General features: G+C 36.9%; 1 long non-coding RNA gene across 1 annotated transcript; it reads left to right on the plus strand.

Annotated features, from left to right (window-relative positions):
* The first annotated feature begins 701 nt into the window (after nucleotides 1-701).
* Nucleotides 702-1,462, plus strand: LOC122028629. The gene is made up of 3 exons (XR_006124888.1): nucleotides 702-777; nucleotides 857-1,179; nucleotides 1,359-1,462. It is a non-coding gene; the product is annotated as an uncharacterized LOC122028629 (long non-coding RNA).
* Nucleotides 1,463-6,926: the final 5,464 nt, after the last annotated feature.

Raw genomic sequence — 6,926 nt, forward strand, 5'->3', positions numbered from 1 at the left:
AGTCTGTGGTCCTTTGTTTGAGAGAGGGATTGTTGGGGTTGCAAGGTTGCAAACATAGTCCCACAAAAAGATATTTCCATTGGTATGAGGCCTTTTAGGGAAAGCCCAAGATCCTACAGTGATCTTGTTGTTAAATGTCACTACTAGAAAACTAGGCTTTCGTCTCAAATACTAAATAATTAAGATAGTAATAATAGTTGTCTCAAAATTTTATATGAAGACATTAAATTTATGACAGTATTGAATATTTTGTCTCAAATTTAACTAAAAAAGTTATTTTTAACGATGAAATATTATGACGATATCAAATACTATTATGATCGAATCGAGTGTTCATCATTGATATATATATATATATATATATATATTAACGATTATATTTTCTTCTGTCTTTGAAGTTTTATTATTAATGACTATAATTTTTATTTTGATGGTTAATGTTATATTTTTAATGATGAAATTTCTATTCCTCATTACTACAAGACCATTAATTATAGATTTTTTCCTCCGCCGTCCTAAATTTTTGATTTTTTTTATTGAGTCAAAATTCTAAGTTGATTTTTTTATTTGGCCGAAACCTGAATTTCTTTTTCCATTTGCAATCTTTTCCCTATCTACTTGGCTGAGACTTGAGGTTTCACTTGACCTAAAATATAAAAGATACAATTTTTCCTATTTGCCCTAAACCCTAGAAACAAGACTGCTTCTTCTCTGTCGCCTCATTCTAGTGAGGCCTAAAAACATTTCCCTATCCTCTTCTTTGCAATCCCTTGCAAGGTAACCTTCTTTTCCATTAATATGCTTGTTTAGATTTTTTTTTTTGCACTATTGGCAAGCGGCGCCATTGCTGTCTCAGCGCTCACAAGGAGGCCTCCACGAGTAGCACTCGCGAGGAGGCAACTGCGAGCAGCGCTAGCACGAAGGCCACCGTAAGCAGCGTTCGTGAGGAGGCCGCGATAACCGGCGCTCGCGAGGCAGCGACTTGTGGCCTTGGAGATCCACAGGAGGCAACTACACTGTTGTTGCGAATATGACTCTTCCTTCCTATGTAGTTGCAATTCCATGAAGATCCATAGTTCCACTTCATGCCTCCTTCCCAACTTTTCCAAGAACTATCCACCTTCTAGCCTTTGCATTGGAGATCCTCTTTTTGCTGATCCACTATCTTCGAACGAGATGGTACTTCCTCGTAAAATAGGATTCTTGCCTTCTTTGAATACTGATTTGATAGGTCTCATTTTATGAACTGCATTTTGGGTTTCGAAGAACCAATCAAATGATATAAATCACTTTGGTAGTTACCACTCAAAAAGTTATTGCTTTTCTGATGTTGCATTTGCTGGTGGTTTCTATTCCAGGAGTAATGTAAGGTTGCGCCAAGAGTTGCTTGAATCATCTCCAAAGATTGCCATTACTATTATATGGGAGATTGTAAGAGTGATATCATCTGTCGTTTTTTTCCATGGTCAGGTAACTACTAAGCAATTTTTAGATATGCATGATCCTAAATTGGATGAGTTTGGTAATGAGGATCCTTTGATTCCACCATGATTATTTGCTATATTGAAATTGGAGATCATGAACTTAAAATAAAATCAAAGCAGGGGGCTCTTATTTCTTCTTAATTTTCCAATCTTGTACCATGAAAATATGGTAAAATGCTTCAAGATGATGGTTTTCTTAAAGAGAGCCAACATCATGGTCAGAGTGGTTGTTTGACCTATCTTCTTTTAATTTAGTTGGTTGGTTTTCACTATGGTGTAAAAATTCCTAGTTGGACCATGGAAGATGACTGATTGTTTGACATATCTTCTTCCCATGTCAAGTCATTTTGAGTTAGTTACTTTAAAAATTTTATTATTTCTTGTCTATTATTTGATAATGAGAGAGTAGTTTTGTTCATTTTGAGTTGTCAATACATTATAGGCACACAAGCTATTAGTGAGGAACAATAGAATGAAGGCTCATCTTGGCTAATCAACATGTATATTGGTAGTTGTTTTCATAAATCTTTTTTTTGGTTTTATTAACAATTTTAGCGATGTAGTGTATATATTTTTATGTTGTAGATAAATCTATTTTGCATGTGCAACAACTCGAATGACACAAAGATATTGACAAATACATGAACTGTCATTTTTTATTACAAGATGAAGAGTTTTGTTTAACTTGGGGATATTTGTGTTGTTTATATACATAGTTGCAAGAAAAAGGATTATGTGTTAGATGATGAGATTTCTTATTGAAAAATTCTATTTATTGATTTTTCTGAATAGTATATATGTTTAGTCAAGTAATCTCAACTTAGGGCTATTATGGTCTTTAAAAATTAATTTAACTTGGGGTTGTTTGTGTTGTTTATATACATAGTTACAAGAAAGAGAGTTATGTGTTAGATTATGAGATTTTTAATTGAAAAATTCTGTTTATAGATTTTTCTGAAAAATATATATGTTTTGTCATGTAATCTCAACTTGGGATTATTTGTGGTGTTTAAAAATTAATTTAATTTGGGGTTGTTTGTGTTGTTTATATACATAGTTGCAAGGAAAAGGATTATGTATTAGATCATAGGATTTCTTATTGAAAAGTTCTATTTATTGATTTTTTTGAACAATATATATTATAAATCATCTTTACCTCTAATAAGAATTATTTTTAATGTTCAGGATTCAGATGAAGAAAGATTATAGAAGTTATCTCCAGATCACGAGGATTTATTCTTTAGGCTTTTTCTTGTGTAACTTTCATGGGAATAGTAGATTTTTCTTATCAAATTAATGATGTATATGTAGATATTTTTATTATTGGATGAATGTTGGCATGAAACTTATGTACTGGCTTGTAAGTTAAAAAATATTAGAATTTTATATTATGTATATCATTTTTAATTTATAAAGAGAAAGTTTCTCCTTTTGTTTTTAAATAACAATTCAATAAATTTGATCTAGATTAATTTTATAGTAAATGTTTTTTTAAGATTATTAATTTTCATCACATATGGTGCATTTAATAAGTCAAAACATTAGGACAGTAATTTACTGGCTTCACTTCTATTTGAGACGGCATATTGCCATCTCAATTTAGTGTCTCTAGTTTTTTCATAGAATAAGACATAATATTTGAGACGAAAGAATAACTGTCTTAAATACTTTTGAGACAATTGAACAACCGTCTCATCACCGTCTTAAATAGCATTTGAGACAATACAACTGTCTCAATATTTTTTTTGAGACGCTTGTATTGGGGACAGTTACATTACCGTCTCATCACCGTCTCAAAAACAATTTGAGACACCAAATTTATAATTTAAGACATATTTTTTTGTGTCTCAAAAAGTGTTTTTTCTAGTAGTGTGTTGTGAGTATATTGTGTGGATTGTGATATATGTATGAATTGTGTTTGTGATGCCATCGCTTGTGATGACTTGTATTCATATTAAAATTGTATATGGGAAATGAGCAAAACAGGAGCAGGTTTCCAAATTTTTTCCAATTTTTTACCGACGAAAACCACAATTTCGTCGGTAAAATATCGGCAGCACAGTAAAATTTGCGATATATTACCGACGGAATCCAAGATTCCGTCGGACATTCTCGACGGAATCATGGATTTCGTCGGTACTTCCCGACGGAATCTTGGATTCCGTCGGTATTGGCCGATGGATTCCTAGATTCCGTCGGGAATTCCCGACAGAATTATAGATTCCGTCAGTATATTGCTCGATGGAATATATTCAGTCGGGCATTGCCGTTACTTGCCATTTACTTTTTTACCGACGGGTAAAATATTCAGTCGGTAAATTATCGACAGAAAATATAATTCCGTCGGAATGTACCTACTGAATAGTATTTCCGTCGATAAATTGAATTGTCGACCAAATTACTCCCGATAGCATGTATTCCGTCGGTATTCTGTCGATAATGGCCAATACCGACGGAATATTCAGTCGTTAATAATAGTTATTTTAGTAGTAAATTCCTACACAATCAATTAACATGACAAGGCAACAAATCTCATGCATATCAAATAGAAATGAAGCAAGAGAAATCATCCAACGAGTAAAGGTACAAACATGACTTTTACATCAAACCCTATCCAAAACTACTCCCTACATCCATAGAAAAAGAGATCTACTCCATTGAGAGAGAGAAACAACTCCAAAACATAAAATAAAGCACACTTACAACCCTTGATGTGCGAAGAAGGGGGAGAAGAGTTGTTTGCCGAGGTTTCCGATGTCTTGGTGATGCCTCCTTGCTCTGGAGGTGGACGAAACGTCAAGAGATGGCGGCGGATGAAGCTCTAGCATTTTCTCCGAAAGGTATAACTCTTTTCCAAGGAGAGGGGGCGAAATCCAAAACCAAAGATGATCAAGAATAGGGATCTTGACCCTTTTATACCTCCTCCAAACTGCTCAGGAAAACTCAGAATTATAGGGGTCCGGTAAACCGGATTTTTCACCCATTAAAACAGGTTTTCTCGTGATTTACTGTAAACCAAAGTTGTATCTCTTGAAATTATCTTCAATCTGATACTTTGATCGAGCCCTGGCTTCAACCGAGCCGAAAGTTATGGTGGTTCGAAGTTTGGTCTGCAGTCTGGGAGGAGGTCCAGTTGAACCCATGGTTGGGAGGCACGACCGTGCTATTTAGCATGGGGCAGACGATGCTTTCTCTCTGTTAGATCTGAAGCAAAGTTGTAGATCTTGAAGTCAGCTATGTCTCGGTATAAAGAACATCCCGAAACTCTAACGGAGCACAAAGTTATGGCCAAATTACGAACAGTCTGCAATATGCCCAGAATTCAGCACAGCCCTTTTTTAGCGTGGCACGACCCGCGTTCTTCGTCACACGGCCGTGTGGAATCCATATGGCCTCACACAGCTTCTTCTCGGGTTGAGTCACACGGCCGTGCGAGGTTGCACGGTCGTGGCCTTCAACTTCTCTGCCAAGGTCACACGGCCATGTGGATTCACACGGCCGTGACCTTCTCTACCTCTGTAATGTTGGCACGGCCGTGCCATTTGGCACGACCGTGTGTTGCTTGGCCACAGGATGATTGGCATGGCCGTGCTATTCGACACGGCCAAGGCCTTCTTCAAATCTGGATTACAAGCACGGCCGGAACATGCTATGGCCACACAGCCGTGTTGGCTACACGACCCAAGCGCTTTTGCTCCATTTTCGCTCCAAATAACGTCCTGTCAACAAGAAAACACACAAAAGAGTAGATCTCTGAACAAAAGAGTATTTATGCTGAATATATGCTAAGAGAGGTGAATATGCATAGAATATACATGAATAAAGTAAGTGAATATGCGTCAAAACATGTATAAATAATCATAAAATCTACGCACATCACACCCCCAGACTTAAACCTTTGTTTGTCCTCAAGCAAAACCCGCAATCTAGATTCATGTGGTAAAATAGTGCATCATAATCTCTAGCGAGTCAATCTAATCCTATCAGATGATTTCATTGGTGAGCAAGATACAAAAGTAGTTTGAGTATGACCTAAGTAATAATCCTTCGTGCTCAGTGCAAAAGTGGCCTAAATCTATCAAATTTCAATCCCTAAGTCTAGTCAAGTCGTCATAAAATTGTGTTCCTTATGCTTCCGGCGATAGCCACTTACCTGCCACACGCAAGGTTCGTTCCCCTCAAAAATGCTATGCATCGTCTACACAAGGTCTCAAAGGAATACTTAGTATCAAGAGAAACATAGCATTCATTTCCCCAGTAACCTAACTCGGTCTCAAAGGGGTGAATTGTTAGTTTCCACTCACGACAACTATTTTTTTTTATTTGAATGTTTGCAAAGTATCAAATTTGAACAAACCTTCAATTTTATTATTATTATTATTATTATTATTGGGATTGATTTTTCCAAATGAGCTTACATGATCTGCGTTTATCCAGTAACCAAAATGTAGTTCAGAGGTCACCATAGAAGCATAAGTACTAGTCCATTCTATGAATCATGACTATTTTAGAGTTATCAATCATCAAAAATAGGCATAGTGTATAGAGATCCTAAAACCAGGCCAATACTTAAATTCTTATAGTAAAAGCATTGCTCACTTCATGCTATCAAAGATAGAAAAGATAGATCGCTAAACATACTAGCACCTTAAGTAGCCAATAAATCATATGGAATCTAGAATAAAATGTTGGATCATGAATTTCGATAGAGGGGGGGGGGTGAATATCGATTACAAAAATTTCGAAGCGAATAAGCGCAGCGGAAAAGAAAAGAACAAGCCAAAGAGAACGCAAGGATTTACTTGGTTTGGAGCATTTGGCGACTCCTACTCCAATGTTAGGACCTTCGGACGCGGCTAGGAGGGGGGGTGTGAATAGCCGACCCCAAATTCTCGTTTCTTCTTACAATTTGAGTTAGCGCAGCGGAAATAAAAAGTAGAAACGAAAATGGAGAATATCAAACCTCAAAAGCGACGATATAACGAGGTTCGGAGATGATACTCCTACTCCTCGGCGTGTCTGTAAGGTGGACGAATCCTATCAATCCGTCGGTGGATGAGACCCCAGAAAATCGGCTAATAAAGAACTCCTTCTGGGTGGAGAAACCTTGCCACAATTTCTCTTGCAACAGCAAGATCAGAGTACAAGAAATACAGCAAGAAGCCAAGAACAATATGAATGTAAAAACACTGGTTTGCTTGCCTTCTCGTCGACTGTTGATGAAGCAGCAACTTCACGGATGCCAACCACAGCAGCAACTGATCAGTTGGAAACCCAGCCAAGGGAAGCTCACACGAAGCTTCAGCAATGGAGAGCTCAACAAAGCTCAGATCGCAGGAGCAAGAAGAAGTCACCTAAAAAAAAACTCGCATCTAGAGGCCCTCCACCTCTTGATTTATATGAACCTGCGAAGAAGAAGACACAGAAATCTAGCCGTTGTGA

Source organism: Zingiber officinale, chromosome 10B (assembly GCF_018446385.1).
Source record: "Zingiber officinale cultivar Zhangliang chromosome 10B, Zo_v1.1, whole genome shotgun sequence".
Taxonomy (NCBI): Eukaryota; Viridiplantae; Streptophyta; class Magnoliopsida; order Zingiberales; family Zingiberaceae; genus Zingiber; species Zingiber officinale.